The 27,663-nt window shown below is 46.1% G+C and overlaps 1 long non-coding RNA gene across 1 annotated transcript in view; it reads left to right on the top strand.

Annotated features, from left to right (window-relative positions):
* LOC144139426 (uncharacterized) overlaps window positions 1-27,266 on the top strand; it is a 54,671-nt gene extending 27,405 nt beyond the window's left edge. The window contains exons 3-4 of the long non-coding RNA XR_013316203.1: window positions 1,401-1,481; window positions 27,098-27,266. This is a non-coding gene — a long non-coding RNA (uncharacterized LOC144139426). The remainder of the gene's footprint in view (window positions 1-1,400; window positions 1,482-27,097) is intronic.
* The last annotated feature ends 397 nt before the right edge of the window (window positions 27,267-27,663 follow it).

Raw genomic sequence — 27,663 nt, 5'->3', positions numbered from 1 at the left:
CCACCCAATAAAGATGCTAGCGCACTCTCAAATAGTGTCCTTTTTATGTAAGTAAAGTTATTACTTTATCATATTGCATATCGCGAACTAATGCTAATGTAACAGGCCAAGGAACTAACCTTCATGAAGTTGTCAAGTCAAATGACGGCACATTCCGTCGTTCCGCACACGAATGCCACTTTTTTTGCCGAAATGTAATCTTTTGCATAAAACACCAGCTCCTGTTACATACCATGGTGTTCTGACTGCTGCATTCTGTGCATAACCTCCGAGTGGCTACTATTTTATCAACTGCTGTAATGGACATTGAAAGCCTAGATTGGCATCATTGTCGTAATTTTTTTTTTATTTAGGGCACGCGCACATAGTATCGCAGATAGTGTCGTAATCTCCGCAGAGGGGCACAGGTGGGATAGGTATTCATTCGGGTATATCAGTTGGTATTTGTGAATTGAAAGGGCATTTGTGTAAAGGAGCCGTCACAACCGTTCTTATGTGGGAGAAAGTAAGGATAGGCCCACAAAGCCCCTCACCCCTTATGCGTTTGTTTGATAAATGGTAGCCGGCGATCGGTGGCTGTAATTACGGATTCCAAAAAGCTTCGTGGGACCTGCTGCCGAAGTCCCTGCTGAACAGCGCCGTATTGTCGCCACCCACACTAAATTGCTTACTGCAAATTAAGTTCATGCGACCTCCTCCTGCAGCCTGTATACAATACTTCAGCTTACACAATTTATCTGACGTTCCTCAAATATCACCAGCTGCACCAGTTGTGCATATTACCACGAAATATGCTTTGGATTTGTTTGTATTGTTTTGATTATGTTGACCGGGTGCGCCGGGCTATATTATCTGTGTTATCCGGGTGCCAACTGAAGCTCCTCTTCCATTTTTTATGCGAACGTGTTGATAAGGAAACGTGATATGGAACGTGTTGCTAACGAATGCCACCAGCCTAAAATAATATTTTTGATCTACAGTTTTCTATATGCAATTAAACTGTTCGAGAAACGCTCTTGCCGAGAGATAAATACCCGCATATCAGCCGTCGCGGCAGTCGACGCGCTGACACTCGCCTGCACACCCCAGTTGGTTGACTGCTCCTTCACAGCCTGTGTATTCTTTGAGTTATTAGGGGAGCACAAGAACGATCTAATAAACAAGTTTTCCTTCACAACAACTGTGTTGTCTTTGGCTTCGGGACAAAAATAAAAAAACTGCTCCCGAAATACATTCTTCTGCAGTCCTATTAAGAAACAGGTGTCATAGCTTCCTATGCAGGTAGACAGAAACCAGTAATCTACGCCGCAATAAGGATTGTAGTGTGCAAGCTATATTATGTGAACACTATATTGCTAGCTTGGTGTGCTTTTTTATGTCCTTTCTCAATATTCTTTTAGAAGGGGACCGTGAACAAGTGTAGCTATCTCAAAATGGATAAATGTAATGTCTTGGGGTATCCTGATGGCACCAGGTGCCAGGTGAGTTTTTAATTCTTATGCTTGCTCCTAGTGTCTGGTCTGCATGACATGCATGCACGCACAATTCACAAGGAATCGTTTTGAATTCTTCTGGAGATAATTTCATATCAAAGTATATATATATATATATATATATTTATATATATATATATATATATATATATATATATATATATATATATATATATATATATATATATATATATATATATATATATATATATATATATACGAAGACGTTCTACGTCTCCCGCGGTAGTCGAGGGGCGGCGCTAGTTGACCGGCCTCAGAGCTCTTGTAAATATAAACCCCCGCTTTAAAGTCGAGAGAGAAGCCGCTGTGGGGATAGCGTAATGGCTAACGCACCGCACCGGTTATGCGGAGATGTGGGTTCGAGTCCCGCTCCCGGAAAACGGCGGATTTTTTCTCGACTTATATTTTCGGTTATTTATCAATGAATCAAAAAAGAAACGTGACAAGCACACGTCATTCGGCCCTATTAAATATTTCGAAAAAAAGCCGAATAGCACTGGCAATGACGACTGCAACCTTGATATGTATCTTTACCGAGTCCCTCGTCCCGTATCTCTCTGTTCTGCTACATGCATTACGAGGCACTGGCTCCAGCAGTTCGGATATGCCAATTGCTAACCCCGACCTCCGACCACGTTCTACGTGGCGGCCGCTGGGAAAGAAGACGTTCTACGTCTCCCGCGGTAGTTGAGGGGCGGCGCTAGTTGACCGGCCTCAGAGCTCTTGTAAATATAAACCCCCGCTTTAAAGTCGAGAGAGAAGCCGCTGTGGGGATAGCGCAATGGCTAACGCACCGCACCGGTTATGCGGAGATGTGGGTTCGAGTCCCGCTCCCGGAAAACGGCGGATTTTTTCTCGACTTATATTTTCGGTTATTTATCAATGAATCAAAAAAGAAACGTGACAAGCACACGTCATTCGGCCCTATTAAATATTTCGAAAAAAAGCCGAATAGCACTGGCAATGACGACTGCAACCTTGATATGTATCTTTACCGAGTCCCTCGTCCCGTATCTCTCTGTTCTGCTACATGCATTACGAGGCACTGGCTCCAGCAGTTCGGATATGCCAATTGCTAACCCCGACCTCCGACCACGTTCTACGTGGCGGCCGCTGGGAAAGAAGACGTTCTACGTCTCCCGCGGTAGTCGAGGGGCGGCGCTAGTTGACCGGCCTCAGAGCTCTTGTAAATATAAACCCCCGCTTTAAAGTCGAGAGAGAAGCCGCTGTGGGGATAGCGTAATGGCTAACGCACCGCACCGGTTATGCGGAGATGTGGGTTCGAGTCCCGCTCCCGGAAAACGGCGGATTTTTTCTCGACTTATATTTTCGGTTATTTATCAATGAATCAAAAAAGAAACGTGACAAGCACACGTCATTCGGCCCTATTAAATATTTCGAAAAAAAGCCGAATAGCACTGGCAATGACGACTGCAACCTTGATATGTATATATATATATATATATATATATATATATATATATATATATATATATATATATTTATATAGCAGATATAAATATAGCGAATCCGAAATGGTAGATGGGGGGCTCGGTGAATTATGGAGAGTAAGGGTTGGCATTAAAAAAACATTGGAAAGCGAAGGGGGAATGCGGTAGGTTGTACAAACAGAAGAAGAATTTTTTAGTCAGAAAGAAAGTGGTGAGAAAATGCCCGCTAGGTGGGATCCGAACCCACGACGTCCAGAATACCCGCATTATGGGATGACTACTACGCTACCGGCGGGGCTGTTTCCCAACCACTTTCTCGGGTATTTGTGTTCCAGTAATTTTTGTTTCTTTACTTGTTGGTGATGGCGCTTTGGGGGTGGTCGCCAGAGCCACTCGGACTGCTTGGGGTGACGGGGAGCTGCTTTTTAACCCCCTGGAGGTGACTGGGGTGTCTACGACATGTCGAGAGTGTGGACCAGCGTTGAACCCTCTTAAGCTACCTTTGACTCCGAGACCTCCACAACATAAATACCAGAGAAAGTGGTGGGGAAAGAGCCCCGCCGGTAGCGTAGTGGTCATCGCACCAGACAGGTATTCTGGAGGTCGTGGGTTAGGATCCCACGTGGCGGGAATTTTTTCACCACTTTTTTTCTGACTCAAAAAATTCTTCTACTAGGGAGCTTAAGAGAGTTCAACGCTGGTTGGCCACTTTCAACATGCCGTAGACACTCGAGTCATGGCCCGGGGCTTAAAAAAAAGGTCCCCTTCCCCCCGAGTAGTCCGAGTGGAGCTGGCTACCACCCCCAAGCACAGGAACCAAAAATGGCATAACATAAATACCCCAGAAAGTTAAGGGAAAAATTACCCCGCCGGTAGCGTAGTGGTCATCGCACCAGACCCCGTATTCTGGAGGTCGTGGGTTCGGATACCACCTGGCGGGTATTTTTTGTTCACTTTCTTTCCCTCCATATTGTTTGTCTGTTTCAATTACCTACCACATCCTCCCCTTTGCTCTCTGAGGTTTTCTTGACTGCCAAGTCTTATTTCTGTCTTATTTCAACGAGCCCTCAATTCCTATTCTGATTCGCTGCATGCATAGCGAGGGCCTCGGTTGTGGCAGTCTTGGTGCCATACGAAGCTTAAGAGGGTTCAACGCTGGTCTACCACACTTGACATGTCGTAGACACTCGAGGCACGGCCCGGGGGTTAAAAAGAAGGTCCCCTTCACCCCGAGTAATCCGAGTGGCGCTGGCGATCAACCCCAAGCACAGGAAACAAAAGTGGCTTAACATAAATACCCCAGAAAGTGAAGGGGAAAATCGCCCCGCCGGTAGCGTAGTGGTCATCGCACCAGACCAGTATTCATTCTGGAGGTCGTCGGTTCGAATACCACCTGGCGGGCATTTTTTCTTCACTTTCTTTCCCTCCAAATTCTTTATCTGTTTCAATTACCTAAAACCCCCTCCACTTTGCTTTCCGAGGTTTTCTTGAGTGCCAAATCCTATTTCGGGCTTATTTCAACGAGCCCCCCATTTTCTCTTCTGATTCACTACATGCATAGCGAGGGCCTCTGTTATGGCACTCTTGGTGCCATAGGAAGCTTAAGAGGGTTCAACGCTGGTCGTCTTGACATGTCGTAGACACTCGAGTCACGGCCGGGATTTAAAAAGAAGGTCCCCTTCACCCAAGTAATCCGAGTGGCACTGGCGACCAACGTCAAGCAGAGGAAACAAAAATGGCTTTATATAAATACCCCAGGAAGTGAAGGGAAAAATTACCCCGCCCGTAGCTTAGTGTTCATCGCACCAGGCCAGTATTCTGCAGGTCGTGGGTTCGGATACCACCTGGCAGGCATTTTAATCACTTTCTTTCCCTCCAAATTCTGTATCTGTCTCAATTACCTTCCATATCGTCCACTTTGCTTTCCGAGGTTTTCTTGAGTGCCAACTCTTATTTCTGGCTTATTTCAACGAGCCCCTCATTTGCTATTCTGATTCGCTACATGTATAGCGAGGGTCTCTGTTCTGGCAGTCTTAGTGCCTTAGGAAGCTTAAGAGGGTTCAACGCTGGTCGACCACACTTGACATGTCGTAGACACTCGAGTCAGAGCCCGGGGGTTAAAAAGTCTCATTCACCAAGAGTAGTCCGAGTGGAGCTGGCAACCACCACCGAACACAGGAAACAAAAATACCTTAACATGAATACCTCAGAAAGTGAAGGGGAAAATCGCCCCGCCGGTAGCGTAGTGGTCATCGCACCAGACCAGTATCCATTCTGGAGGTCCTGGGTTCAAATACCACCTGGTGGGCATTTTTTCTTCACTTTCTTTCCCTCCAAATCCTTTATCGGTTTCAATTACCTACCACATCCTCCACTTTGCTTTCCGAGGTTTTCTTGAGTGCCAACTCCTATTTCTGGCTTATTTCAACGAGCCCCCGATTTTCTATTCTGATTTGCTACATGCATATCTAGGGCCTCTGTTATGGCACTCTTGGTGCCATAGGAAGCTTAAGAGGGTTCAACGCTGGTCGTCTTGACATGTCGTAGTAGTAGCATCGCACCAGACCCCGTATTCTGGATGTCGTGGGTTCGGATACCACCTGGCGGGCATTTTGTCTTCACTTTCTTTCCCTCCAAATTGTTTGTCTGTTTCAATTACCTACCACATCCTCCCCTTTGCTTTCTGAGGTTTTCTTGACGGCCAACTCTTATTTCTGCCTTATTTCAACGAGCCCTCAATTCCTATTCTGATTCGCTATATGCATAGCGAGGGCCTCTGTTCTGGCAGTCTTGGTGCCATACGAAGCCTAAGAGGGTTAAACGCTGGTCGACCACTATTGACATGTCGTAGACACTCGAGTCACGGCCCGGGGGATAATAAGAAGGTCCCCTTCACCCCGAGTAATCCGAGTGGCGCTGGCGATCAACCCCAAGCACAGGAAACAAAAATGGCTTAACATAAATACCCCAGAAAGCGAAGGGGAAAATGGCCCCGCCGGTGGTGCAGTGGTCATCGCACCAAACCAGTATTCTGAATGTCGTAGGTTCGGATCCCCCCTGGCGGAGATTTTTTATTCACTTTCTTTCTTTCATTCCAAATTCTTTATTTGTTTCAATTACCTACCACATCCTCCCCTTTGCTCTCTGAGGTTTTCTTGACTGCCAACTCTTATTTCTGCCTTATTTCAACGAGCCCTCAATTCCTATTCTGATTCGCTATATGCATAGCGAGGGCCTTTGTTCTGGCAGTCTTGGTGCCATACGAAGCTTAAGATCGTTCAACACTGGTCGACCACTCTTGACATGTCGTAGACACTTGAGTCACTGCCCGGGGGTTAAAAAGAAGGTCCCCTTCACCCCGAGTAGTCCGAGTCGAGCTGTCTACCACCTCCAAGCACAGGAAACAAAAATACCTTAACATGAATGCCTCAGAAAGTGAACGGGAAAATCGCCCCGCCGATAGCCTAGTGGTCATCGCACCAGACTGGTCAAACGGGGGTCGTGGGTTCGAATCCCACCTGGCGGGCATTTTTTCTTCACTTTCTTTCTTTCCTTCCAAATTCTTTGTCTGTTTCAATTACCTACCACATCCTCCCCTTTGCTTTCTGAGGTTTTCTTGACTTCCAACTCTTATTTCTGCCTTATTTCAACGAGTCCCTCATTTACTATTCTGAATCCCTGCATGCATTACGAGGGCCTCTGTACTGGCAGTCTTGGTGCCATAGGAAGCTTAAGAGGGTTCAAGGCTGGTCGTCTTGACATGTCCTAGACACTCGAGTCACGGCCCGGGGGTTAAAAAGAAGGTCCCGTTCATCCCGAGTAGTCCAAGTGGCGCTGGCTACCACCCCCAATTACAGGAAACAAAAATACCTTAACATGAATACCCCAGAAAGTGAAGGGGAAAATCGCCCCGCCGGTAGCGTAGTGGTCATCGCACCATACCGGTATTCTAAAGGTCATGGGTTCGGATCCCACCTGGCGTGCATGTTTTCTTCCCTTTCTTTCTTTCCTTCCAAATTCTTTATCTGTGTGAATTACCTACCACGACTTCCCCTTTGCTTTCCTAGGCTTTCGTGACTGCCAACTCTTATTTCTGCCTGATTTCAACGAGCCCCTCATTTCCAATTCTGATTCGCTCTATATACATATATATATATATATATATATGTAATATATATATATATATATGTATGTGTGGATATATTTATTTATATAAATTTATATATTATATTTATATATACAGAGAGAAGCTTTGAAGATGGTCCCCAGACATAAAAAATAATTTGTAGACGGTAGCGGCCTCAGACCTCTGCCAGCGTTTCGACCAGGAGACTTGTCCTTTTCAAGGCATTAGGGTTCATTTCTGCCACACTCTTTTTTATATACATATTGCGTTCGAGAGATGGGGGAGGTTGTTTAGAGCGCGGCCGTAAGGAGGACAGCAGCGTGGGTCAACGGTCGGTTGAAAGGAGCGAAATAGTTACAGAGAAATGGAGGTGTGGTTATTGTGATGGGACCCCGCCGTAGAGAAAGAGGAAAGCCTACGAGAGGGTGGGGGGAAACAGGGGGTAATGGTTTAAGCTGGGCGGCGGTGGTTCCGGGCGACCTCAATGGGTGCTTCCGGGAAGTTCGGGGCCTAGAGGGGCGTCTTGGGGGTTCAATTGCAAGGTTACTGAACTGTGTGTAGAGAGAAAACTCGTAAACAACAACAGCCCTTATAGTTCGAAGAATTCCGATTAGGGAGGCCAGTGTTCACAGAAGAATAGAAGGGGTATGTGCAGTACAACCAACCGGGAGCTTTTTAGTAGATTCAAGAACCTTTGTTTTCTTTCTTTTTTCCTTTTTTTTGCGTATGTGTGTAAAGCAGGCGGTAAGACGAAATGCCCAATGGCGAGGTAGGCGACTGCGCGTGAAATGTGGAAAGTGGCTAGGAGTAAACCTGAAGAAACAAAAAGCACAGAAATTGTGTTGATATAACAGCTTTGGGGATGGGCAGGCAGGAATGGGGCGAATGTAGATGCCCACTTTTTGTAAGACCATTATTGTTCTTATCGATTCAGATAGCTGAAGGTTTTTAAGCTGCCCTTCAAAACTTTGATTCCAGCCGGCTCAAGACAGTTGAAGTTATGAATTAGGTACAATTCTCTGCATGTCCGGTGCCTTTGAGACTTAAAGTTTGACTGTAGAATATAGAGCTTGAGGTCATCGAAATTGTGGTTCGGCTGGTTGAAGTATTGCGCGACTCCTACGGAGGCACTGTTATGAGTGTCGGCCCGATGTCCGTTCAGGCGTAAGTTCATAGGTTGACTCGTTTCTCCAAAATACTGCTTTTGACAGAATGAGCATTCTAGCATATACACAATGCTTGAAGAATTGCTAGTGAGGCTTGAATTATTCTTGTGAACGTATTGTCTCGCAGTTTTAGTGACAATCCATTCCCTCTGCAGATGTTTGCAGGTCTGGCACGCGATAAATGGCGAAGGATATTGAGCATGACGTGAAAGATTGCAGTTTCCAGCAGTCATCAGGCATTCTTCTTTTACACTGTTGTCCAAGGTCACGTAATCAGTTTATTGTGGTCAAAATCGATGTCATTTTCGTTGTGTTTTGCCACACCATGATAGTCCGGTCTTCTGCTTCCATCGATGCTTGTAGTGCCTGTGCCACATTCGCCCTGAGGAGTCAGGCCAGTTGAAGTGGCGAATCTGGACCATCATCGGCACTAGGTAAAGACATAATAGTGCTTGTGCATGCTTCGTGTGGCATGTGCGGCGAATCAATTGTATAGTAGAAGAAGTCACAAACAGGCTGCGTCGTTCTTTCTATGTAACGATCTCCTTTCCTAAAGATACCTCTGTTCTTGTTTTTTCGATGAGTCCGCACTTGATCATGTGTTTTGGTGGAGACATGGTTAGGGAGATTGTACGTGCTGATCGTAAGGCTGACTGGATTTTCCGTTTTCTCAGTCTTTGTTATGACATCGGGAACTTGAAATCGTCACATTATGCATTAACCAACCCATTCATCTCCAAACCCGATGTTTTCCGATGGCAACATGTGTGTAAAGGCTCCGTCTATGAGTGTTAGGTTCGGCCGAGCTGTCGATTGTTCTTAAAGACTCGTTTGTTCGCCTGTGGTGGTGCTCTTTGGACTTCATGAAGTTGATCGTAGAGCAGAGAACGTGTTTTTTGTGCTATGAAAACCACGCGAATCCCATGAATCTTCAGGTGTTTCCACCGCGCTGTCGTTGCTCTGACCCCAACTCATCTTTATTGGAGGTACTAGAGCCATTTCATCGTTCGGAGTGTGCCCTGTGGGGGAAGCTCTTTCCTATTCCTCGTCTGAGCACAGAGTGGTAGCAGTTGTCTTCTATTTTTTTTTAATCCATGCAGTTATTGTTTACGGGAAGCGACTCGTTGAGTGACGGGCGGCTCATCACAATCATTAAAAAGTATCCCCAAATCACGCTTCCTGTTCAGAGAGTCATTATTCAGCACTGCGGAGTCGTTGTTGGAGATGCCTTTATGTTTTTCCGGTGCTGTTGCTACAATGTCGTTGTCGGTATGGGTTTGCAACTCTGGAAAGAGTCTGTTCATTCTAAATTTAGTTAACAGGATGGAATCGTCGAATCCAAATGAGATTTCATATTATTGGGGTAAATGATCTAAATCAACAAGTTCTTCAATATCGCTGTCAAGCTTCTGTGGAATATCATGCGTTTTGAGTAGGCTTTTCTCTAAGAAAATCAGCTTAGAGATTGATGGTGTCTCAGCACTCACCTCAGTTTCGATGTCGTCAATCAGTGTGGTTACGTTCTTTCGGATAAGGCGTCGTCTGTGGCAAAGAGCTTTCATGTCCATTTTCGACTTCGGTAATGGCGACGTGGTCATCAGGACGGATTGCGGTCGATGCAAGGTCGAAGTCGTTGTCGTCGACTTTCAGAGGTCGATGTCGTTTTCGTTGACTTTCACTGGTTTCCGCGAGGCGTCCGCCAAGAATCGGTAAAGTTGTTTAGGGCGTGAAACTCGGTACACGTTTGGCGCGTCCTCAATACCTCGGGCTTTCTTCGCGAACGCTTGCGGTCGATGATCAAGAGCAGCAGTCCAGTCCCATCGCAGCCGGGTTACTCACGTCATCATTGATGGCGGGTCACACACTTCGTTCTTCAACTGTGTAGCTCTTATAATCTGGTTACGGCCCCATTTTGTTGAAGAACCGAGGCAAGGACCGCAGGAAGTTGGTGAATCTTTATTAGTGGATGGAGTTCTACAATGGCGATGATAGCACTTTTAGGAGGCAACTGCTAATGGCCACCTCTTCTTCCTTTCTGATATTTTCAAAAGTATCTATTGGCTCGAAAATAGAGAATGCGCTTATTACAGTGATTTGATTGATCGCGAGGTTTAACGCGCCGACGCTACTTCGGAAATGAGGCACGCCGTAGTGCAGGCCTGAATAATAATTTTGAGCACCTGGAGATCTTACAGGGTCGTGGATGTTCACCTTCAGACGGGAGGTACTGCTGGCTATTGAGTCATTTTCAAAATAGTGCTGTTGAGGCGGTAGCCCTCTACACCTGAATAGCCACATCCAGAAAAGTTACCGCTATTTTGAATATGTTGGGTGCGAAGGGTGTCGTGCGCAAACTGTTTATTACAGGCTGTAAACATTCGAGTCACGCGAGGTGGCAAAAAGAGGTTCCCCTTAAACACGTGCTTTCAGAGGTGCGCTGGCTACCACCCTCAGCCAAACATACATTTGTGGAAACGAGGAAAAGATAACTATTCAAGAAATTGACGGAGAACACTTCTAGGAGGCTTTCAAATTATTCCACCATAAGACTGGAAATTCCTTGACTACCAACTATAATTTACGAACCCCCGCGTGTTTCCTATAGGCTGAACAAAAATTTTTGTGACATGCTGGAATTTTCAAGGCCATGCCATTCGGCAGCTATGGGATTTGGTCCCTACAATGTGCCTCGCTTCCAGGTCTCCACTCATGTGACAACACCTCCAACAGCCTCCAACCACTCCGCCAGCTTTTCTGTAGAACGTAAGCCCAATATTAGTTAGACAGGGCCAGTGTCTTTTACATCCCTTGCATGCAACACCTTACACATGCAAAATATTGGCCAAACGGCCACACCAACTCATCACCAGACCATCTACGCCCACTGCAGAGCAAAGGCCTCCGCCATTATTCTTGAATTATCTCGGTCCTGTTCGAACTGCAACCAATTTATACCCACAATCTTCCTGATCTCACCTGCATATCTTTCTGCCACCGTCTGCAACGCGTGCGTTCTCTACGGATCCACTCTGTTACCCTTAATGACCAACGGTTATCTTTCCTTCGCATTACATGCCCTGCCCACGTCCATTACTTGTTATTAATTTCTGGTAATTTTTATGTTAACTTCTACTGATGCTAATAGGTCTACTAATATCGTTATTTCTTCTTATAATTAGTACTTTATTATATGTTATTTTGACTAATCCTAATATGTCTACTAATAAGCCACACCACTTAGAAGGTTTTATATTAAATGTGAGTACGCCAGATATTTTCTTTCCGTCCTTCTCCGCGTCATGCTGCAATCCAAGATCATTTATTTAATTGCATGAAGGTAACTCTACCGAAATCCACTTTCCACAGCAAACACGAGCGCGAAGTTATCAAGTCATCACATTTAGTTTGGAAGGTTCATGCCCTGCGTAGAATAAAAAATTAGTGCCCTTCCACTCTGTGACGAAGGATGACCTGCAAAGCTGGGCGAAGTCCACGGAGTGTACGAAACAAAACTCGTTTTTCGAAATTTGCGATGTAGAACATTTTTTAGCCAATTAGCTAAATGAACCTCTGACAGATCCAGGCTTTGTTCTTGCAGATGAACATAAAACTACCGCTGTCCCGCGTCTTAATCATCTTACTGTGTGTGCAAAGCCGGGTTCAGACTGTTGGGGAAAATGTCGTAATAATTTTAAAAAATGACGTCATTTCACGTCTCAGCTAACCGAACTGCATGAGATAATACTTTTTAGGTTCATAGATCACGATACGCGTTTTACATCGGTAATCTTAACATAGCCTAACCACCAACCAAATCCGCCCTATCACTAACAACTCCAGACAGGTCCCATTGGGCCGCTTAACGTCCGCGTTTAAAACTCGCACCAGCACAACAGACATGCCAACCCTCAGTACGGGCATGAAACCTATCGCTGCGCGTGCACTCCTCGCCTGCGACCTCGCACTAGTTTCAATTACAAACCTGCGCATGCATAAACCGGCAACCGGTCATGCGCGCGTGCTTAGAAGTGACAAACGCAATCGAATATATCCGCTGAAAGCCCTCTGAATATTTGATATTGGCTCACGCCGGTGTTCCAAGCTGGCAATTTGCTATTCGTCCGGGAGGGATTTACCACTACTCTACGAGCTGAACTTGAGGCGGTAACGGTGGTGCCAGCACCTTTCCGCTGTTTTTGCGCCAAATCGCCCTTCTGTTCATGCTAACGCTTCAATTCTTCCTCTTCCACCAAACTACCAGCATGCAACCATCCCATATTGGTTTCAGACCTCGAAGCCCTTGCGCTTAGTTATCGCGTACAAACATATGCCTGTCCGTTTGCCTGTCCCGTCGTATGCATCTTACTGTGTGTGGGAGGTGTTTGTGTAACATTTCAACCCACATAAGAACCACTCAATTAAGCAGGACAGCCGAATAACCGCTGTGAGCCATGCAATTTGGGCATCTAAATACCAGCGGAACCACCATTTCACCGAGAGCGCGATCAAGCCTAGTTGTGCATGCACGCCCCTGTTTTCTACCCGCAAACAGTGCACTGATTAACCACCACCAGCTGACGGTGCATACTTAGGCGTGAAAGACACCTCGAAAATGTTGAACGGAACGCCTAAATAAAAGCGGGTTCAAGCCGGCGTTCCAACTGGGGAAGTGTCTCTTCTACTGGGAGGAATTCGTCGCTACTTGGCGAAGTGAATTTAAATGAAACGGTGATGGCGCGTTACAGTCGTTTTAGGGGGCAGCCCTTTCGTAGCAGTTACCTGGGCTTCGTGGGAGCGGCGTCTGTTTACGTCCGCGTAATGGAGTGAGCGAATGCAGTGACAAAATAAAAAAACGAAGAGGAGCGTCTAGCGAAGGATTAAGTGGAATACGACACGTGCGGTAACAGCGTCGTCTCCCTCACTGCATTTCCCTCCCACATGTTTTATGTGTCGCCACCAAGGAGCGTCCACCCTCTGACGCTTTCCCCAGACGCTGTTCCATTCTCCGTTTATCCAAACAACGTGAAGTTGACGCGGGGGAGTTCAAACACGCTAAAAACAACATCCTCACTGCTCCGTCGTGGGGGGCTAATCGGAACCACGTGACATTTTCGCGCGAGGTACAAACAAGAGTTGCGCCAATCGGGCTCGCGGCGGCGCGCCCTGTGAGGTAGCAGCAGGGTAGCGCATGCCGCCGTCCATTCAATCATCACATGAGCACTTCCTGAGACGCAGTAAAAATGCGCCGGGAAGAGAACACTGCAGCTTCGTTGCGCACAGATTACATAATCAGGAGGGTAATAATCATCAGTGCTTTTTTTACGGCGATCCGTGCTTCTGTATATTTTTCGTAATCATCTGATAACCGCAAAAAGCCATTAGCTGCCGATTACATAACTTGCCAAAGGAGCATCAGTGGAGGCGAGGGGGGAATGGTTGTCAAAAAGGTGTCAGCGGTAGTGAGGAGGAGCCCCGGAGTGGCGCGAGTAAATCAGTGACACTGGAATGAAAACTCGGGGGTTAGACATACACCGTTACGCAGAAAAACCACTCGTTGTTTAGAAACAACACTTCTCAAAGGTTCGCATATTTAGAATCTGTTCTGTCAGACTGGCACCGGCGCCCATACACGCAACGCACGAACCCTGTTTGGCACTGCTTGGCGGCCAGTTGGGTGCCTTTGATTCTCGTCCTCCATCCACAATGCCTTGCACTCCATATGCTGGTGACTTGCACTCCATATATATATATATATATATATATATATATATATATATATATATATATATATATATATATATATATATATATATATATATATATATAGATATATATATATTTATATATATATATATATATATATATATATATATATATAGTGGGTCTACAGCTGCCATCATCATCCATAGGGAGAGCAGTAAAATACCTATAAGGAAGGGTGTCAGACAAGGAGACACAATCTCTCCAATGTTATTCACAGCATGCTTACAAGAAGTATTCAGAACGTTGGATTGGGAACAGCTGGGAGTAAGGGTTAATGGAGAATACCTCAGTAACCTCAGATTTGCTGATGACGTTGCCTTGCTAAGTAACTCGGGGGACGAATTGCAAAGCATGCTTTCCGCACTGGGCGAACAGAGTAGAACCGTGGGCCTGAAAATTATTATGCAGAAAACTCCAGTAATGATCAATAACCTCGGGACAGCACAGGAGTTTGAGATAGGTGGCGAGGCAGTGGAAGTGGTAAGCGAATATATCTACTTAGGCCAAGTTGTGACCCCAGATCCCAACCATGAGGCAGAGTTATTTAGAAGGATCAGAATGGGGTGGGGTGCATATGGCAGACATTCTCAGATAATGAATAGCAGCCTACCATTGTCGCTGAAGAAGAAAGTGTATGACAGCTGCATCTTACCGGTACTCACTACGGGGCAGAAACTTGGAGGCTCACTAAGAGGGTTCCACTTAAATTGAGAACGACTCAGCGGGCAATGGAGCGGAAAATGATAGGTGTAGCATTAAGGGACAAGAAGAGAGGGGAGTGGGTCAGAGAGCAAACTGGTGTTAAGGACATGTTAGTAGAAATTAAGAAGAAGAAATGGACGTGCGCAGGGCATGTAATTCGAAGGCAAGATAACCGCTGGTCATTAGGGGTAACAGAGTAGATCCCTAGAGAAGGCAAGCGTTGCAGGGGGCGGCAGAAAGTTAGATGGGCAGATGAGATCAAGAAGTTTGCGGGGATAAATTGGTCACAGTTGGCACAGGACCGAGGTTATTGGCGAATAATGGGAGAGGCCTTTGCCCTGCAGTTGGCGTAGATAGGCTGGTGATGGCATGCCGCGTTGAATGGCATGCCGCTAATGGCATGCCGCGGCATGCCGGTGAATGGCATGCTGGTGAATGGCATGCCGCGACTCAGTACTAGCAACATGCCAAACACTGTACCTAAACACACACATGCATAGTCTCTCATTTGCATGTGGATATGCATTTCATAAATAGCATGGTGAAAATTTAGAATTACGCCCACCTCCCCATCGCGTGAGAACCCTTGCTATACACGCAATCAACACAACCTAAACGCCAATGGATTCCCCTTGATGCGTCGCATCACACCAGGGTTCCCGCGAGGGGAGGTGGGCGTAATTTGTTGTTTGCTTCGCTTGGGGGTGTTAGCCAGCGCCACTCGGGCTACTATAGGAGAAGGGAACCGGCGTTTAAACCACCGGGGCGTGGCTCACGTATCTACTTCGTCACGAGAGAGCTGGACCAGCGTTGAAGCCTCTTAAGCTTTCTATGGCAGCAAGACTGCCAGAACAGAGGCCCTCTCTATGCATGTGGCGAATCACAATAGGAAATGATCTCCGTAAGGGATCATCATGCTGTACATTGGTTGTCGTCACTCAAGAATCCCGCCGACCATCTTGGCGGCTGCACGGTCCGCCTTTAACATTGGGATATGGCCGCGAACGATGCGTTGTTTTTTTATTTATCATCTTGACGAAACAGCGTAAAAAAACGGGGACACTATGAGAGAAAGACGACAGGACGACGCTGTCATGGTTTTATTCATGGTTTGTTTATACTGCGCGGCCGCGCGCGGCGGTGTTACCTGTGTCCGAAGCGAAGCGCATGTTCCATTCGTATTTTTATGCCGCATGTTTTATCTCATTCTGATAAGGAGAGCGTTTCGCCCTAAAGTCAGTGGCATGGAATTATCTTGTTTGATCTACAATGTTCTGGATGTAAAAGGACGGTTAGAGAAGCACTTGCGACGAAAGATAAAAACCTGCAGTGCAGACGCCGCGGTATTCGACTCACCGACGCTGGCCTGCGCAAGTCACTTTTTGACTGCTGCTTCGCCGCCGGTGTATTCTTTGAGTTTTATTGTCGAGTGCACGTTTTCTCACATAAACATGTTTTCCTTCAAGACAGCTGCGTCGTCTTTGGCTGCGTAACAATATCTTTGTTGTGTACCAGTCCGGACTTCAGCACACCGACGCCCACGATCTTTCTCGATGCCCGCTTGCGTCGCATGTCGATAGCTTGTTCAAACTGACCAGAGCCTGACCTCTCTCGCCATGATGTACATGGTTGCTGAGCAGCACAGAGACCCTTGGAGTTCATCGATCCTAGAACGTTTGTCGCACTCTCGGGCAACTCCTGTGCCCTGACCACTTCGCCGTAAAGCTTCCCACTGCACCGTTCCTTCACTGTATCTATACCGCCGGAGCTACTCCCCAGGAGGTTGAAAATGGCTGCTTCGGATTCCTCGTCACTTGCGCAAAATATTTGCTCTACATTTCCCACCGATGCGGAAAGTGCTCACGCTGGAATCCTTAAAACCTACGAGAGCCTCCGACTTCGCTACTACTGGTGCGTTATGTATACCTTTGTTGCTAAGTTTGTTCGATCTTGCCCAGACTGCTACTGGCGCAAGTCTCCTCCGCAGCATGCCAGCACTTGCCCTGCGCAGAGCGGTTTTTCATTCGGGTAGGCATTGATTTGTACGGCCCGCAGCCTAGCACAGCAGCCGTTAACTGTTGTATAATCGTCGCCGTTGATCACTTACCTCTCTATGCTGAAACGGCTGCGCTACCGGTTGCCTCTGCTCGAGACGTCGCATGTTTTATTCTACTCCGTTGTGTTAATCGTCACAGCACTCCTCGCGAACTTCTGCGCGACAGAGGTCACGTCTTTCTATCTGGAGTTGTGGAGGCCCCTCTAGCTGAGTGCCACGTGGTTCACCAGGCGATCCTACCACACTCCGACTAATGGCCTGATGGAAAAGTTTAACTGTACCTTTGGTGATATGATTGCCATGTACGTCTCATCGAACTACTGTGACTAGGAGTGCGTTGTTCCTTTCGATAAATATGCTCGTAATACGGTCACGCAGGCGACAACATGATTCTCGCTGTTCTTTTCACTCTATGGTCGTGAGCCCTCCTGGTTTCTGGATATAGCGCTTTTTACAAACTTGGCGCCTCCCAGTATGCACCACTGTCTGATATCAATCGACCCGCCAAAGAATGTCGCCAACTAGCCAGGCGACTTGCATCGGAAGAGCAGCAACACCAAAACACGCGTCACGATGACTCTGTAAAACTCCAACATTTACGAAAAGGTCAATGGCCATGCATCCGGTACCAAGGCCGGCTTCCGGTACTTCGCCAAAATTTCTTCCCAATACCAAGAGCCCCACCGAGTACAGGAACAAACCTCACCTGTCAACGTTGTTGTTGAACACGTAATGACCACCTCGAACCACCAACGTCGCGGTCACGAGACGGTTCATGTCCAGAGGCTGAATCCCTATTATGACCCGCTCGTCTTCCGTTTCCTGTAGGTCGCCAGGACGGCTAGCCTATCCGCCGGAGCCATGATAAGCGTGATCAGAATCGATCCACGGGCACGTTTTCTTGCGTGGATATGCACCAGATGACAATTTAGGAAGAGGACGCTCTCCTTCAGTGTCAGCATCGAGTATAGCTGGTCGTGTAGGCTCACCCCTTTCCCGTTTCCACCTCTTTCGCAAATATAATCCAGCCTTCTACCACAACTTCAACTATGTCCTTTATAATTATATATATATATATATATATATATATATATATATATATATATATATATATATATATATAAGGTTAGTAGAGACAGAGACACACGAGAAAGACGTAGAAAATAGAAATAAGTTTACTGACGTTTCAGGGAGAGGACTACGTTTCTACGTCTTTCTCGTGTGTCTCTGTCTGTACTAACCTTATATTTTTCGCGCTCTGTGTGAGTTTTTATCTTTCTAGAATACATATATATATTTATATAATATATATATATATAACTATATATATTTATATATATATATGTATATATATATATCTATATATATATATCTATATATATATATATATATAAATATATATATATATATATATATATATATATATATATATATATATATATATATATATATATATATATATATATATATATATATATATATATATATATATATATATATAGATATATATATATATACATATATATATATATATACATATACTACGATGCTCCACGCCATGCTTCCGCACGTAGAAAACGACGACCTCAACGCCGACGTCCACGGATATCTTCAACGTGCGGAGGAGGCCCGCCAGCTCGCTCGAGTTCGTATAACGGACCAGCAGCTGGTGGATGCGGGACGCTACAACCTCCGACGCCGAGACGCCGAGTACCAACCAGGGGATCGTGTGTGGGTTTGGACTCCCATCCGACGACGCGGACTCAGTGAGAAGCTCCTGCGACGGTATTTCGGACCCTACCAGATTCTACGACGTGTTGGCCAACTTACCTAAGAAGTGATCCCCGATGGTGACTCCGGCACATCACGACGACGCACGCGGCCTGAAGTCGTCCACGTGGTTCGCAAAACCTTTCTACGGACGATGACGAACTTTTATTTTCATTTGTTCGGACTGTCGCTTATGTTAGCATCGGGTCGATGCACTCTTAGAGGGGGGGGGGGGTAATGCCGCGAACCATACATTGGGTTTGTTTATTTGTGTTTTGCTTTTACCGCCCGGCTGCGCCGGTCTGTCTTATCTCTGCGCCAAGGGAAGCGCGTGTTCCATTCTTTCTTTCTGTGCCGCATGTGTTATCTGTTGTGATAGGGAGAGCATTCTGATCTAACGTGAACAGCCCAGAATAATCTTCTTGGATCTACTATGTTCTCGATGCGAATCGACGTTTCGAGAACCACGCGCGCCAAAAGATAAAAAGCCTGCAGTGCGGACGCCGGGGCATTCGATTCGACGACACTCGCCTGTGCAAGTCACTTTGTTGACCACTGCTTCGCCGCCTCTGTATTCTTTTGAGTTGTTAGGGGAGCACAAGTTCGCTCCAATAAACGTGTTTCTCATTGAACACCACTGCATCGTCCTTGTCTTTGTGACAATATATATATATATATATATATATATATATATATATATATATATATATATATATATATATATATATATATAGTCGAACACGTATATATCGAACTCCTCTAGGATCGCGAAATAATTAGATATATCGATACTTCGATATATACAATACGCCTATCCGAAGATTATCTGACAACTCCGCACATCACTGAGAGTTTTCTGAAGTCGTGAAAAACGGTAGTTTAGCGCTTGGACCATCAAAGCACGAAAAATTCGAACCGCAGAATGATTACCACCGCACTTTATTTATCATTGAAATGTCTTTGAGCTTCGCTTGTTTTTTCTTCTGCGTCGCAGAGTTCGCCAAATTGTCTTCAAGATTGCAAACACGCACAAATGAGAAAATCCACGCGGTACACTGTGCCACAACAGAGGCGAATAATGCTGACGTAACCTCGGCTGCAGTAGGCGGTTGGGAACGTTGTCAGGCACTGAGTGCCGTTATCTTCAGTATCCGAACCGAACACCTCCCCCATCTGGAGGCGAGCAACGAAGTCGCTTTGCACCCGACACGCTCCGGAATAGCTGGGGCGGGTTGTGCTGCATTCGCCTTCACGTCAAAGTTGATGGGTGCATCGCCCTGAAAACTACTGCGAGGAATTCCGAACGCCTTTTTAGCCAACATCATTTCAGCAGCCTGCACCCGACGAATTCCAGCCTTTGTTGTTCTGAAATGAATGCCTTAGACAAAACAAACATACAACGCCGCATCGGTCCCACTGCACGAGCCACCAAACAACTCAATCACAGAAAGAGTGCCTCCGGTCAATTGCTTTTGTTCATTTAGGTCCTCCCGCCCCAACCACTATCCGCGTTTTAGCTATCATGGAGCTGCCCGTCCTGCTAGCTTGAAAACAGCTGTTGAAGGCCATCGAAGCGACATAATGCCGTGGACGCCGCCTCTGTCTCACCAAGCCAGGAGCTCCTGCGATGAGTCAAAATTATCAACTCCACCCCATCAGAGGAAGCAAACTTTCAGGGGCACCTTCGTCGCAGAATTAGATATATCGAATTAGCTCGTGATCAGGAGTTCGATACACGCGCACAACAGCCCTATACTTTTCCATGAGATTTTCCAGGGGATGTTTGCACCGTTCAATATACACAATAATTCGATATATCCGTGTTCGATATATCCGTGTTCAACTCTTTATATATATTCCAATGGTGTTTAATTCGATCAGTTGTCCAAGCGAGAGGCGGGGAAGAGCAGTCTCTTCAAACAACGGCCAAACCAGAGATAACCTTGCAACACGCACCGACAGGCACTGATGATGACTGTTGCAGGTCCGCAGCACATACCCACGCGTAGATTGGCCAAGGTTCTGCACATACCGTTCCCTGCTCCAGCTGTTCATTACAATCTATATATGTGTATATATATATATAAAGGAAGGAAATGAGGGGCTCGTTGAGGAAATACAGAAATATAGGTCGGCAGTTTACAATGCCAAAGGAGGCATAGGGGTGTGGTTAGGCTCTTTCTTTTTTACTACGGGCAATTAAGTAAACATTGCTTTTAATATACAGAAGAAAGAAAGAAAAAACACGCGCCCAGAGTGGGGACCGAACCCACGCATTTCGATTACATGTCGAATGCCTTACCAATTCGGCTATCTGGGCGACTGTGTTCTTCTTCACTTTCTGGGCTATTTATATTTACTAGAAGTGTATCTGACGCTTGAGGGTGGTAGCCAGCGCCACTCTGACTACACAGGGAGAAGGGGACCTTCTTTTCAACCCCCGGGGCGTGACTCGAACGTCTACAGCCTGTCATGAGCGGGTTACTGGCGGGAAGCCCTCTTATGCTACCTAGGCATCAAGGCTGCCAGAACCGAGACCCTCGCTAGGCTTTCGCAGAATAATATAGTAAGGAAATGAGGGGCTCGTTGAGGAAATACAGAAATATAGGTCGGAAGGCGTGGGTTCGGTCCCCACTCTGGGCGCGGGTTTTTCTTTCTTTCTTCTGTATAGTAAAAAAAATGTTTACTTAATTACCCGTAGTGAAAAAGAAAAAGCCTAACCACACCCCTATGCCTCCTTTGGCATTGTAGACTGCCGACCTATATTTCTGTATTTCCTCAACGAGCCCCTCATTTCCTTACTATATTATTCTGCGAAAGCCTAGCGAGGGTCTCGGTTCTGGCAGCCTTGATGCCTAGGTAGCATAAGAGGGCTTCCCGCCAGTAACCCGCTCATGACAGGCTGTACACATTCCAGTCATGCCCCGGGGGTTGAAAAGAAGGGCCCCTTCTCCCCGTGTAGTCAGAGTGGTGCTGGCTACCACCCTCAAGCGTCAGATACACTTCTAGTAAATATAAATAGCCCATAAAGTGAAGGAGAACACTGTTGCCCAGATAGCCGAATTGGTAAGGCATTCGACATGTAATCGAAAGGCGTGGGTTCGGTCCCCACTCTGGGCGCGTGTTTTTCTTTCTTTCTTCTGTATATTAAAAAAAATGTTTATTAAATTACCCGCAGTGAAAAAGAAAGAGCCTTACCACACCCCTATGCCTCCTTTCGCATTGTAGACTGCCGACCTATATTTCTGTAGATATATATATGTATATATGTATATATATATAGCGAAGGAGAAAAGGGAAATGAGCGGCTTGGTGAATTAAGACAACACAAGGGTTGCCAGTCAAGAAAACCTCAAAAAGCAAAGGTGGGAATAAGGTAGGTCATAGAAACAGATGAATTTTTTTTCAGATAGAAAGCAAGTGGTGAAAAAATTCCCGCCTGGAGGGATCCGAACCCACGACCTCCAGAATACCGGTCTGGTGCGATGACCACTACAGTGCCGGCGGGGCAGTTTCCCCACCACTTTCTCATGTATATATGATAGGGCATTTTTTATTGCCTGCATTGGTGGGTGGTGGCCTACGCCACTCGGCCTACTCGGGGTGAAGGGGACCTTCCTTATAACCCCCCGGCCGTGACTCGAATTTCTGCGACATGTCAAGCGTGGTCGACCAGCGTTAAACCCTCTTAAGCTACCTTTGGCGCCAACACTGCCAGAACAGAGGCCCTCGCTGTGCGTGCAACGAATCAGAAAAGGGGAATGAGTGCCTTGGTGAATTGAGACAGAATGAGGGTTGGCAGTCGAAAACCCTCCTTTGCGTCTATCATAGCACCGTTGATACAGCTGATCGGTGACGCTAAAGAAGTTTTAAACGGGTCCACGGCTTCCGAGAAAAGTGTTCGAGACTTTACAAAGGATTCTGACGTCGCCACCGATATTGCGCCATTTTGATCCTACCACGCCAACTGAACTTCGCACGGACGTCAGTGGTACCGGTCTCGGCGTTGTCCTGGCTCAACGCAAGGCTGGTTTTGACAAGTATGTCGTGGTGTACGCAAGTCGCGCTCTGACGAAAGCGGAGTACAACTACTCCGTCACAGAAAAATAGTGCTTTGCAATCATTTGGCGCATTGGTAATTTTCGACCCTACCTCTATGGCCGCCCATTCGAAGTAGTCACGGACCACCATGCTTTATGCTCGTTGGCATCATTGAAGCATCCGTCCGGACGTCTGGCCCGCTGGTCACTTCGGCTCCAGGTGTACGACGTTCATGTTGTTTACCACTTAGGAAGAAGACACACCGACGCAGATGCCCTTTGTCGTTCGCCATTACCACCGTAAGCCACGAAGTCAGCGCTGGTGTCCAATAGCGACGTGTCGTCGCTACAAACTGACGACATGGCCACCGAGCAGGGGAAGGACTTTTGGATAGCCTCACTACTAGACTTCTTTGCAAACCCTACAAAGTCTTCCGCATCCCGCACACTACGGCGCCAAGCAGCGCATTTCGGCATTCGGGAGGAGCTCCTATACGGGCGCAACTATTCTAAAGAAGGCCGCAAATGGTTTCTGGTAATACCGTGTCACCCGCGCTCGCATATATGCGCATTGTTTCATTCGGACGCCCAGTGCGGCCATGCTGGAACACTAAAGACATATCAGCGCCTACGCCTACGCTACAACTGGCGAGGTATGTACACGTTCGTCGCGAAGTACATTCGGTCCTGCTCTGACTCCCAGCGTCGCAGTCTTCGGTCTTCCTCGGGGGGGGATGAGGAGGGAGGGGGGTTGGAGGGCGTGAGCAAAGGGTATTTCCTGGCAGATCGCTGGGCGGGGCTAGTTCGCTACGGTACACTGAAGCTTCCTGGCACGAAAGGCAGTAATGCCTTGACTACGAACCGCAGCCATGTATGCCGTAGCCTTCTACTTGCCGTGTGCTTACCGTAGCATAGACGTTCCCTGTGCTTGTTTTACGTCTTCCTGGATAACTTTGGTAAGGGGTATACCTTCAGGGGGCGGCGTCGTCGGGAACAGATTGCCGCCCTCTTAACGCACAGCACCATGTATCTTTTCCGAAAAAGCATCCGTTGGGGCACCACGCCGGGTACACACTATACGAGGTTCACAGTGTAAGCGCCAATCTTGAACTCGTTGTCTCTTAGAAGCAACACAAGGGTTTCCGCTTTCGTGGTTGGCACTTAGACAAATTTATTGAGGCTTTTGAACATGCTTCGCTCGGTGCTATCAGAGCGTTCTGCATAACATTGCAAATCTGAACTAGAAATTGCATTCATGCACAACTATCTGTTGCAGCACGGCCGTTTATTTTTCTTCTTCCTCGGCAACAATTAGGAATACTTCGTGGGGGTGCTGCGTGCGTGTTTTCAGAGAAATGTGCGTGTTGCTTTTGTGTGGCTCCAAACGAGGCATTTTGGAAGTTATAAATACGAGCTCTAAATGGAGTTCCCGTTGTTCTCGAACCCAGTTGGCGTGAAATGTTCTAAGCAAAAAAACATATTCCTCGGTGTGTCTTTGTCATCCCACCTGTTGAAGATTCGAGCATGGTCCAGCTTCTTGAACGACTATTCTGTGTTTCGCGAGGTGACCACAAGGATGAAGGTTCCTCGTGCTGTTCCAAACATCTGGTGAGGCGGGGTCTTGCAGAATCAAAGCAGTGGCGGCGTTTGTAATTGTGTTTACTGCCGGTCGTAGCCCAAAGTTGGCCTGTAAACTTTAATTCAGAATCTGACTGTACTTCCGCTGGCCTGAGGGCCGTACGAAACTTGTTGGCGGCATAAAGTGGGCGTGCCTCCACCTTCTCAAGATGCCACTAGGCAAGGACGACGTAGGGTTGTCAAAGGTACAACGATTGTTGGAGTAAACTTGTTGGTAACCAAAAAACAGTATGCACCGGTGACGAAGAAGCAATCAGCCGAGTGAATTGCCAAGACGTTCACCAGTGAATCCAATGAATTGGTTTTTGTCTTCATGCATTTATCTGGTCTTCTAATGCTTCTAATTTTTTCGGCGTTGATCAAGAACATTTTGGTGTATTAAAAACTGTGTAGCATAATAGAAAAACAGCCAAGGCATGTTCCCGTCAGAACAGCATTTTCGGTGCGGCATATACACGAGAACGGCAAAAACCGCCTCCTGTTTTTTGTAATGCCAAACGCATCAGTGTCGATCACCCAAAAAAACTCTTTTCTGCTCCTCCGCAACTCCCACCAAATGATGGCCTCCCATGTGTACTAGGCACGTGATCGGCTAGTCCTTGGTTGAAGCACGTTGGAGGAGAACGGCTATATAGACAAAACTTGTGAGCCGCGACTCTTCGTTTGATACCGCAGGTCATTGCGCAGGTACTTCATCAGCCTCGACCATCGGTTGCCTTTCCAAACAGACAGAAACCGCCCTGGAGTTCTCCAGGTTCGATACATCCCGATTACCCTTGGGGACACTCATGCCGGCACCGTCACTCCTATTGTGAAGCGGGCGATGTCTTTGGTATTGAAAAAAAGCTAGTGACAGATGACACATGCGGTTACTTAAAAGACATAGCTCCCGGCAAATTTTACGTGGGGAGGTTTTGAATTATTATATTCTCGTGATGCCAGGACAGCAAAACGATTTGTAAATTTGAACACCAGTTAGTTTGAAAACTTGTTAGTTTTCTGTAACCTGTAACTCTACAATTTTGAATTGCTTACCTCAAATGGACACAAAGGCTTGGTTTAACTGTATATCGTACGTTCCGTAAGTCAGTAGGCTTTTGTTCGACGAGCAAGAAATTGTTATTCGCTGAGAAATGCGCAAATAAACTGGCCATTCTCTCCCCTGTTTCCCTTAATTTTTTCGCGATGTAGGCTTAGATCACATAGTGATAGCGAGGAACCGGCTCGGTCAACAGAACGAAAGGTTGACGCTACGAGCTCTCATGCAAGCAACGGCCACTTTTACGTGAACAAGCCATGACCAACTTCTACAACGTTCCACTGTCTAAGAAAGCTTGCTTGGACTTTGTTGAGTTGTCACCTATACAGCGAGAAATGAATTTGAAATGCTCGGTCGGCCGCTCTACACAACTGCACCTGCCACCCATACCTTTTTGATCCACCCTAGAACAAAGCCCATTTTCAAGACACAAGCATTGAATATCGTTCAGGCGCCGCAGCCCGGCACGTTGTCACGCCCCTCAGGCGGGCGCCTTCATTTCACCTTTTTTACAATCACGGCCATCTTTTATTCTATTCTTCCGAGTGACAATAGCGTGAAATCAACTCTGTTCGCGTCAGCAGCGTTCAGTAGTCCTGGTATGTGGGCCGGGTCTCCCGGGCCAAAATATAACAGGGGTAGACGGATGATACCCACGTTATTACGGATTGTTTATCCGCAGCGGCTCGCGGCGGACTACGTATCACATGGTCAAGTGGGTAACCTAACACCCGCAGTAAGTTGCCTTTACACTTTACTCGCGATAAGGCTCGAACCGGGCGCAGGGACACTTTCCTCATAGCTATATCCGCGCTCGAAGAATGGCAGTTTATGTGGGGCGGGTCACATAACCCCATCTTTTTGATCTTACCGCTTCCTGTGGGGTTTATTGCTTGCAAAAACTCCGGCTTTCCCTGTTTTAGGTAACGGACTTCACTAATTGCGCACCACAATGCTTTTCAAACGTGAAGCTCAAGCATAATGGCTGACTAAAGCGTGAGAGAAGCAGCCTGTTTCCCTCTCGCAATGTCTAAAAGCTGCAGTGTTCGATCATTGCACACAAACCTTAGATTTACAATAATTTCACGTGATCAACCACTAAGGAACTGTTCATCTCAGGAAAAGATCTATAAGTGCTCCTCCAACGAGTTCTGGCTGATTACAACTTTACAAACCGTAGTACCCGAAAGCGCACGGCACGCAGTCACCTGTATTCATATTTAGGGAGTTTTCTGCCTAATTGAACAACTGTTAGTTGCGATAACGGCGTATCTAGATTCCTGTTGTCCAAATCTACCGGTATAGGTAAACCTGTTCAAACCCTTATTGATCACTAAAAGCTTGTGCATGAGTGTCCAATCGCAGCACTGAATATTGTGTTATGGCAACATTAAATACGAAAGAACGTTTGGTGTGTTCAATATTGATTTTCTGCAGAAATATAGAATTTTGCTTGCATTTGCTGCCTTCTTGTTGCCGGCCGGTTTGTCGCAGCTTGATGATCTGGAAAATATATCAGTCGTTTTAGTGAAGAAACCTGCATTGAAAAAGTAACGTGTTAGTTCATTGTGTTTTGTAAAAAATAACGAGTTTACTTCAATCTAGTTTGATTTGTGCATTAAAACAATTTCTCCTACAACATCATTTCCCTTCTCAAAAAACAATTAGAAATTACTCGTATAATAATGTTAAAATTTATTACACTCACATTACAAATGTTTTCTTCTGAATAATTGGATTGCACTTGCCTTTTCGTAGAATTATAGCAACATGTTTGTAGTATTGATGGAATATTTTGTGTCTAACCTGCCAATTTTATTTTTCTCTTAAAGCTCGATGCTAGAAATACTAACGGATCATGTTGCAATTATATATGCCGAAATTATACCATATCAGACTGTAAATCCATTTACTACCCTGTTCCGTGACTTCTGCACCCATGCATTAAACAAGGCCTACTGGACTCAGCGCATACTGGAATCAGTGCATATTGGACAAGTTGACTTTGCATTTTTAATAACTCTGGAACTGATGTATGTAATTGAAAAGCGTTATTATTTTTGTCAAAGACCTCCAATCCGAAAACACAGCACTGCTATTGATATATATAGTTTTATCTCAGAAATACAATAAAATTTTATTTTATGCTCCCTCTCGGGCTGTTGTATTCAATAGAGTTTAGACTTCAAATTTCAATTGAGGTATATCAAGATTTGAATGAAACTGCGTGAGCATCTTTCCACAAACAATCGAACGCAATCTTACACATAAACTCTAGAAATACTGACATCATATCTCAGTTATTTTTTTAAAACCAACTAATGCCACTTTTGTCAGAATTCGCGGGAATATTCTCGTTACGGGACTCTTACGACATTGCATGCGGCTAGAAATAATA

Source organism: Haemaphysalis longicornis, unplaced genomic scaffold (genome assembly GCF_048455015.1).
Source record: "Haemaphysalis longicornis isolate Haplotype H1 unplaced genomic scaffold, Haemaphysalis longicornis Haplotype H1 scaffold_5, whole genome shotgun sequence".
NCBI classification, from domain to species: Eukaryota; Metazoa; Arthropoda; class Arachnida; order Ixodida; family Ixodidae; genus Haemaphysalis; species Haemaphysalis longicornis.
This window is presented reverse-complemented; position numbering and strand designations above follow the sequence as displayed.